The following is a 9235-nucleotide window of genomic DNA, read 5'->3' on the forward strand; positions in this document are numbered from 1 at the left end:
ATCCTATCTATACTACTATTAAACAATCAAACAAGAACTTCTTTAAGCACACCCCACAAAGTGTACACAAATCCAATATCACCGCACGATTAGGCCCACTAAAATCAATTTAACGGTTATCCTTAACCTAAACCATTTTCTGTGTGCACTTAGCAATTTACATTCACTGACCGTACTCCACCGTGGAGGAAAATATGAAACTCCACGCCCGAGCAATTAGGAAACTAATAATCATGTGTGCATCCTATTCTAGGAAACTAAATTACAGTGCATTCATCCTATTAGAAAACTAATCTCGGACAAATCCATCCTATTAAAAAACTTATCTCGGACGCATCCATCCTAATAGAAAGCTAATCGCGAGCCGCCTGCCGCCATCATGCACGCTAGCCACGATGGGGGAAGTGCGAGGAGCTTCGTCTTCCTCCGGGAACACACGTGCTATCGCCGCGTCTTCTGCCTGGAGGCAAGCCGCTCTTCTGCCGCTACTGCGACGACTCCATACACGTCCAGGGCATGCTCTCCGGCAACCATCGCCATCCGCGTTGACTTCAGCTCCGCTTGCAGCACCCACGCCGACAAAGTGTCTGTTCAGTGGGTGCACATGCATTACATATTATAAGAATCGTGGGGCTTCAAGCAATCTAGAATTATAGATTTGGGATTACCTTAGGTTGCCGATTGTTGTACTGAAAATGTGTAATTATATATGGCACGTACATAAAAATGCAACAATCTTGTCTTACAAAGTAAAATCAAGAGGAATACTGAAGAAGTCAAAATGCAGAGTCTATTTCCCATAATTACTTCTCATGTTCATGTCGGCTTCCTTGGGCTTTACTTCGTACCACCATATGCATTAAACTGGACCATATCAAGAGGTAACGTCATCCTCTTGATTAGAATTGCCTTATTTGTGCTATTTGATCAGTGTGTGTTTTACGTATGACGTTGCTTTTGTTGGAAATATGCCCTAGAGGCAATAATAAAAGCATTATTATTATATTTCCTTGTTCATGATAATTGTCTTTATTCATGCTATAATTGTGTTATCCGAAAATCGTAATACATGTGTGAATAATAGACACCAACATGTCCCTAGTAAGCCTCTAGTTGACTAGCTCGTTGATCAACAGATAGTCATGTTTCCTGACTATGGGCATTGGATGTCATTGATAACGAGATCACATCATTAGGAGAATGATGTGATGGACAAGACCCAATCCTAAGCATAGCACAAGATCGTATAGTTCGTTTGCTAGAGTTTTCCAATGTCGAGTACCTTTTCCTTAGACCATGAGATCGTGTAACTCCCGGATACCGTAGGAGTGCTTTGGGTGTACCAAACGTCACAACGTAACTGGGTGACTATAAAGGTATACTACGGGTATCTCCGAAAGTGTCTGTTGGGTTGACACGGATCAAGACTAGGATTTGTCACTCCGTATGACGGAGAGGTATCACTGGGCCCACTCGGTAATGCATCATCATAATGAGCTCAAAGTGACCAAGTGTCTGGTCACGGGATCATGCATTACGGTACGAGTAAAGTGACTTGCCGGTAACGAGATTGAACGAGGTATTGGGATACCGACGATCGAATCTTGGGCAAGTAACATACCGATTGACAAAGGGAATTGTATACGGGGTTGCTTGAATCCTCGACATCGTGGTTCATCCGATGAGATCATCGTGGAGCATGTGGGAGCCAACATGGGTATCCAGATCCTACTGTTGGTTATTGACCGGAGAGTCGTCTCAGTCATGTCTGCATGTCTCCCGAACCCGTAGGGTCTACACACTTAAGGTTCGGTGACGCTAGGGTTGTAGGGATATGTATATGTAGTAACCCGAATGTTGTTCGGAGTCCCGGATGAGATCCCGGACATCACGAGGAGTTCCAGAATGGTCCGGAGGTAAATAATTATATATAGGAAGTGCTATTTCGGGCATCGGGACAAGTTTCGGGGTCACCGGTATTGTACCGGGACCATCGGAAGGGTCCCGGGGGTCCACCGGGTGGGGCCACCTGTCCCGGGGGGGCACATGGGCTGTAGGGGGTGCGCCTTGGCCTACATGGGCCAAGGGCACCAGCCCCAAGAGGCCCATGCGCCTAGGGTTTCAAAGGGGAAGAGTCCCAAAGGGGGAAGGCACCCCTAGGTGCCTTGGGGAGGAGGGATTCCTCCCCTTGGCCGCACCCCCTAGGAGATTAGATCTCCTAGGGCCGGCGCCCCCCCCTTGGCCCTCCTATATATAGTGGGGAGATGGAGGACTTCTTACCTTGATCTTTGGTGCCTCCCTCTCCCTCTCCAACACCTCCTCCTCCTCCATAGTACTTGGCGAAGCCCTGCCGGAGTACTGCAGCTCCACCACCACCACGTCGTTGTGCTGCTGCTGGAGCCATCTTCCTCAACCTCTCCTTCCTCCTTGCTGGATCAAGAAGAAGGAGACGTTGCGCTAACCGTACGTGTGTTGAACGCGGAGGTGCCGTCTGTTCGGTGCTAGGATCTCCGGCGATTTGGATCACGTCGTGTACGACTACCTCATCCCCGTTCCTTGAACGCTTCCGCTCGCGATCTACAAAGGTATGTAGATGCAATCCGATCACTCGTTGCTAGATGAACTCCTAGATGGATCTTGGTGAAACCGTAGGAAAATTTTGTTTTCTGCAACGTTCCCAAACAGTGGTATCAGAGCTAGGTCTATGCGTAGTTCTCTTGCACGAGTAGAACACAATTTGTTGTGGGCGTTGATGTTGTCAACTTTCTTGCCGCTACTAGTCTTATCTTGCTTCAACGGTATTGTGGGATGAAGCGGCCCGGACCAACCTTACACGTACGCTTACATGAGACCGGTTCCACCGACTAACATGCACAAGTTGCATAAGGTGGCTGGCGGGTGTCTGTCTCTCCTACTTTAGTTGGAGCGGATTCGATGAAAAGGGTCCTTATGAAGGGTAAATAGAAGTTCACAAATCACGTTGTGGCTTTCACTTAGGTAAGAAAACGTTCTTGCTAGAACCCTACTTCAGCCACGTAAAACATGCAACAACAATTAGAGGACGTCTAACTTGTTTTTGCAGCAAGTGCTTTGTGATATGATATGGCCAAAGTTGTGATGAATGATGAATAATATATATGTGATGTATGAGATGTTCATGCTATTGTAATAGGAATCACGACTTGCATGTCGATGAGTATGACAACCGGCAGGAGCCATAGGAGTTGTCTTTATTTTTTGTATGACCTGCGTGTCATTGAGAAACGCCATGTAAATTACTTTATTTTATTGCTAAACGCGTTAGCCATAGTAGTAGAAGTAATAGTTGGCGAGCAACTTCATGAAGACACGATGATGGAGATCATGATGATGGAGATCATGGTGTCATGCCGGTGACAAGATGATCATGGAGCCCCAAGATGGAGATCAAAGGAGCTACGTGATATTGGCAATATCATGTCACTATTATTATTTGATTGCATGTGATGTTTATCATGTTTTTGCATCTTGTTTGCTTAGAACGACGGTAGTAAATAAGATGATCCCTCATAATAATTTCAAGAAAGTGTTCCCCCTAACTATGCACCGTTGCGACAGTTCGTTGTTTCGAAGCACCACGTGATGATCGGGTGTGATAGATTCTAACGTTCACATACAACGGGTGTAAGACAGATTTACACATGCAAACACTTAGGTTGACTTGACGAGCCTAACATGTGTACAGACATGGCCTCGGAACACAGAAGATCAAAAGGTCGAGCATGAGTCGTATGGAAGATACGATCAACATGAAGATGTTCACTGACGTTGACTAGTCCGTCTCACGTGATGATCGGACACGGCCTAGTTAACTCGGATCATGTTATACTTAGATGACTGGAAGAGGGATGTCTATCTAAGTGGGAGTTCATTGAATAATTTGATTAGATGAACTTAATTATCATGAACTTAGTCTAAATTTTTTACAATATGTCTTGTAGATCAAATGGCCAACGTAGTCCTCAACTTCAATGCGTTCCTAGAGAAAACCAAGCTGAAAGACGATGGCAGCAACTACACGGACTGGGTCCGGAACCTGAGGATCATCCTCATAGCTGCCAAGAAAGATTATGTCCTACAAGCACCGCTAGGTGATGCACATGTTCTCCCTGCAGAACAAGATGTTATGAACGCTTGGCAGGCACGTACCGATGACTACTCCCTCGTTCAGTGCGGCATGCTTTATAGTTTAGAGCCGGGGCTCCAAAAGCGTTTTGAGAGACACGGAGCATATGAGATGTTCGAAGAGCTGAAAATGGTTTTCCAAGCTCATGCCCGGGTCGAGAGATATGAAGTCTCTGACAAATTCTTCAGCTGTAAGATGGAGGAAAATAGTTCTGTCAGTGAGCACATACTCACTATGTCTGGGTTGCATAACCGCTTGACTCAGCTGGGAGTTAATCTCCCGGATGACGGGGTCATTGACAGAATCCTTCAGTCGCTTCCACCGAGCTACAAGAGCTTTGTGATGAACTTCAATATGCAGGAAATGGAAAAGACCATTCCTGAAGTATTTGCAATGCTGAAATCAGCAGAGGTAGAAGTCAAAAAGGAACATCAAGTGTTGATGGTGAATAAAACCACTAAGTTCAAGAAAGGCAAGGGTAAGAAAACCTTCAAGAAAGACAGCAAGGGAGTTGCCGCGCCCGGCAAGCAAGCTGCCGGGAAGAAGCCAAAGAATGGACCCAAGCCCAAGACTGAGTGCTTTTATTGCAAGGAAAGTGGTCACTGGAAGCGGAACTGCCCCAAATACTTAGCGGACAAGAAGGCCGACAAAACAAAAGGTATATGTGATATACATGTAATTGATGTGTACCTTACCAGTACTCGTAGTAGCTCCAGGGTATTTGATACCGGTGCAGTTGCTCACATTTGTAACTCAAAGCAGGAGCTTCGGAATAAGCGGAGACTGGCGAAGGACGAGGTGACGATGCGCGTCGGGAATGGTTCCAAGGTCGATGTGATCGCCGTCGGCACGCTGCCTCTTCATTTACCTTCGGGATTAGTTTTAAACCTTAATAATTGTCATTTAGTGACAGCTTTGAGCATGAACATTGTATCGGGATCTCGTTTAATTCGAGATGGCTACTCATTTAAATCCGAGAATAATGGTTATTCTATTTATATGAGAGATATGTTTTATGGTCATGCTCCGATGGTGAATGGTTTATTCTTAATGAATCTCGAGCGTAATGCTACACATATTCATAGTGTGAGTACCAAAAGATGTAAGATTGATAATGATAGTCCCACATACTTGTGGCACTGCCGCCTTGGTCACATAGATGTCAAACGCATGAAGAAGCTCCATGATGATGGACTTTTAGAGTCTCTTGATTATGAATCATTTGACACGTGCGAACCATGCCTCATGGGTAAAATGACCAAGACTCCGTTCTCAGGAACAATGGAGCGAGCAACCAACTTATTGGAAATCATACATACTGATGTGTGCGGTTCAATGAGTGTTGAGGCTCGCGGTGGATATCGTTATGTTCTCACCCTCACTGATGACTTGAGTAGATATGGGTATGTCTACTTAAAGAAACACAAGTCTGAGACCTTTGAAAAGTTCAAGGAATTTCAGAGTGAGGTTGAGAATCAACGTGACAGGAAAATCAAGTTCATGCGATCAGATCGTGGAGGAGAATACTTGAGTCATGAGTTTGGCACACACTTAAGAAAATGTGGAATAATTTCACAGCTCACGCCGCCTGGAACACCTCAGCGTAATGGTGTGTCCGAACATCGTAATCGCACTCTATTAGATATGGTGCGATCTATGATGTCTCTTGCCGATTTACCGCTATCTTTTTGGGGCTATGCTTTAGAGACTGCCGCATTCACTTTAAATAGGGCTCCGTCGAAATCCGTTGAGACGACGCCGTTTGAATTATGGTTTGGGAAGAAACCTAAGCTGTCATTTCTAAAAGTTTGGGGATGCGATGCTTATGTCAGGAAACTTCAACCTGAAAAGCTCGAACCCAAGTCGGAAAAATGCGTATTCATAGGATACCCTAAAGAAATTATTAGGTATACCTTCTACCTCAGATCCGAAGGTAAGATCTTTATTGCCAAGAATGGATCCTTTCTAGAGAAGGAGTTTCTCTCGAAAGAAGTAAGTGGGAGGAAAGTAGAACTTGATGAAGTATTACCTCTTGAACCGGAAAATGGCGCAACTCAAGAAAATATTCCTGAGGTGCCTGCACCGACTACAGAGGAAGTTAATGATGATGATCATGAAACTTCAGATCAAGTTGCTATTGAACTTCGTAGGTCCACAAGGACACGTTCCGCACCAGAGTGGTACGGCAACCCTGTCTTGGAAATCATGTTGTTAGACAACGGTGAACCTTCGAACTATGAAGAAGTGATGGCGGGCCCGGATTCCAACAAATGGCTAGAAGCCATGAAATCCGAGATAGGATCCATGTATGAAAATGAAGTATGGACTTTGACTGACTTGCGCGTTGAGCGGCGAGCCATAGAAAATAAATGGATCTTTAAGAAGAAGACAGACGCGGATGGTAATGTGACCATCTATAAAGCTCGGCTTGTCGCTAAGGGTTATCAACAAGTTCAAGGGGTTGACTACGATGAGACTTTCTCACCAGTAGCGAAGCTAAAGTCCGTCCGAATCATGTTAGCAATTGCCGCATTCTATGATTATGAGATATGGCAAATGGACGTCAAAACGGCATTCCTTAATGGTTTCCTTAAGGAAGAATTGTATATGATGCAGCCGGAAGGTTTTGTCGATCCTAAGAATGCTAACAAGGTGTGCAAGCTCCAACACTCGATTTATGGGCTGGTGCAAGCATCTCGGAGTTGGAACATTCGCTTTGATGAGATGATCAAAGCGTTTGGGTTTACGCAGACTTATGGAGAAGCCTGCGTTTACAAGAAAGTGAGTGGGAGCTCTGTAGCATTTCTCATATTATATGTAGATGATATACTTTTGATGGGAAATGATATAGAACTCTTGGATAGCATAAAGGCCTACTTGAATAAGAGTTTTTCAATGAAGGACCTTGGAGAAGCTGCTTATATATTAGGCATCAAGATCTATAGAGATAGATCGAGACGCCTCATAGGTCTTTCACAATGCACATACCTTGATAAGATATTGAAGAAGTTCAATATGGATCAGTCTAAGAAGGGGTTCTTACCTGTGTTGCAAGGTGTGAAATTGAGCTCAGCTCAATGTCCGACCACGGCAGAAGATATAGAAGAGATGAGTGTCATCCCCTATGCCTCAGCCATAGGTTCTATTATGTATGCCATGCTATGTACCAGACCTGATGTAAACCTTGTCGTAAGTTTGGTAGGAAGGTACCAAAGTAATCCCGGCAAGGAACACTGGACAACGGTCAAGAATATCCTTAAGTACCTGAAAAGGACTAAGGATATGTTTCTCGTTTATGGAGGTGACGAAGAGCTCGTCATAAAGGGTTACGTCGATGCTAGCTTCGACACAGATCTGGATGACTCTAAGTCACAAACCGGATATGTGTATATTTTGAATGGTGAGGCAGTAAGCTGGTGCAGTTGCAAGCAGAGCGTCGTGGCGGGATCTACATGTGAAGCGGAGTACATGGCAGTCTCGGAGGCAGCACATGAAGCAATTTGGGTGAAGGAGTTCATCACCGACCTAGGAGTCATACCCAATGCGTCGGGGCCGATCAAGCTCTTCTGTGACAACACTAGGAGCTATTGCACTTGCCAAGGAGCCCAGGTTTCACAAGAAGACAAGGCACATCAAGCGTCGCTTCAACTCCATTCGTGAAAATGTTCAAGATGGAGACATAGATATTTGTAAAGTACATACGGACTTGAATATAGCAGATCCGTTGACTAAACCTCTCCCTAGAGCAAAACATTATCAACACCAAAATTCCATGGGTGTTCGATTCACCACAATGTAACTAGATTATTGACTCTAGTGTAAGTGGGAGACGGTTGGAAATATGCCCTAGAGGCAATAATAAAAGCATTATTATTATATTTCCTTGTTCATGATAATTGTCTTTATTCATGCTATAATTGTGTTATCCGGAAATCGTAATACATGTGTGAATAATAGACACCAACATGTCCCTAGTAAGCCTCTAGTTGACTAGCTCGTTGATCAACAGATAGTCATGGTTTCCTGACTATGGGCATTGGATGTCATTGATAACGAGATCACATCATTAGGAGAATGATGTGATGGACAAGACCCAATCCTAAACATAGCACAAGATCGTATAGTTCGTTTGCTAGAGTTTTCCAATGTCAAGTATCTTTTCCTTAGACCATGAGATCGTGTAACTCCCGGATACCGTAGGAGTGCTTTGGGTGTACCAAACGTCACAACGTAACTGGGTGACTATAAAGGTATACTACGGGTATCTCCGAAAGTGTCTGTTGGGTTGACACGGATCAAGACTGGGATTTGTCACTCCGTATGACGGAGAGGTATCACTGGGCCCACTCGGTAATGCATCATCATAATGAGCTCAAAGTGACCAAGTGTCTGGTCATGGGATCATGCATTATGGTACGAGTAAAGTGACTTGCCGGTAACGAGATTGAACGAGGTATTGGGATACCGACGATCGAATCTCGGGCAAGTAACATATCGATTGACAAAGGGAATTGTATACGGGGTTGCTTGAATCCTCGATATCGTGGTTCATCCGATGAGATCATCGTGGAGCATGTGGGAGCCAACATGGGTATCCAGATCCCGCTGTTGGTTATTGACCGGAGAGTCGTCTCGGTCATGTCTGCATGTCTCCCGAACCCATAGGGTCTACACACTTAAGGTTCGGTGACGCTAGGGTTGTAGGGATATGTATATGCAGTAACCCGAATGTTGTTCGGAGTCCCGGATGAGATCCCGGACGTCACGAGGAGTTCCGGAATGGTCCGAAGGTAAAGAATTATATATAGGAAGTGCTATTTCGGGCATCGGGACAAGTTTCGGGGTCACCGGTATTGTATCGGGACCACCGGAAGGGTCCCGGGGGTCCACCGGGTGGGGCCACCTGTCCCGGGGGGCCACATGGGCTGTAGGGGGTGCGCCTTGGCCTACATGGGCCAAGGGCACCAGCCCCAAGAGGCCCATGCGCCTAGGGTTTCAAAGGGGAAGAGTCTCAAAGGGGGAAGGCACCCCTAGGTGCCTTTGGGAGGAGGGATTCCTCCCCTTGGCCGC

The sequence above is a fragment of the Triticum dicoccoides genome, chromosome 2A, assembly GCF_002162155.2.
Source record: "Triticum dicoccoides isolate Atlit2015 ecotype Zavitan chromosome 2A, WEW_v2.0, whole genome shotgun sequence".
NCBI classification, from domain to species: Eukaryota; Viridiplantae; Streptophyta; class Magnoliopsida; order Poales; family Poaceae; genus Triticum; species Triticum dicoccoides.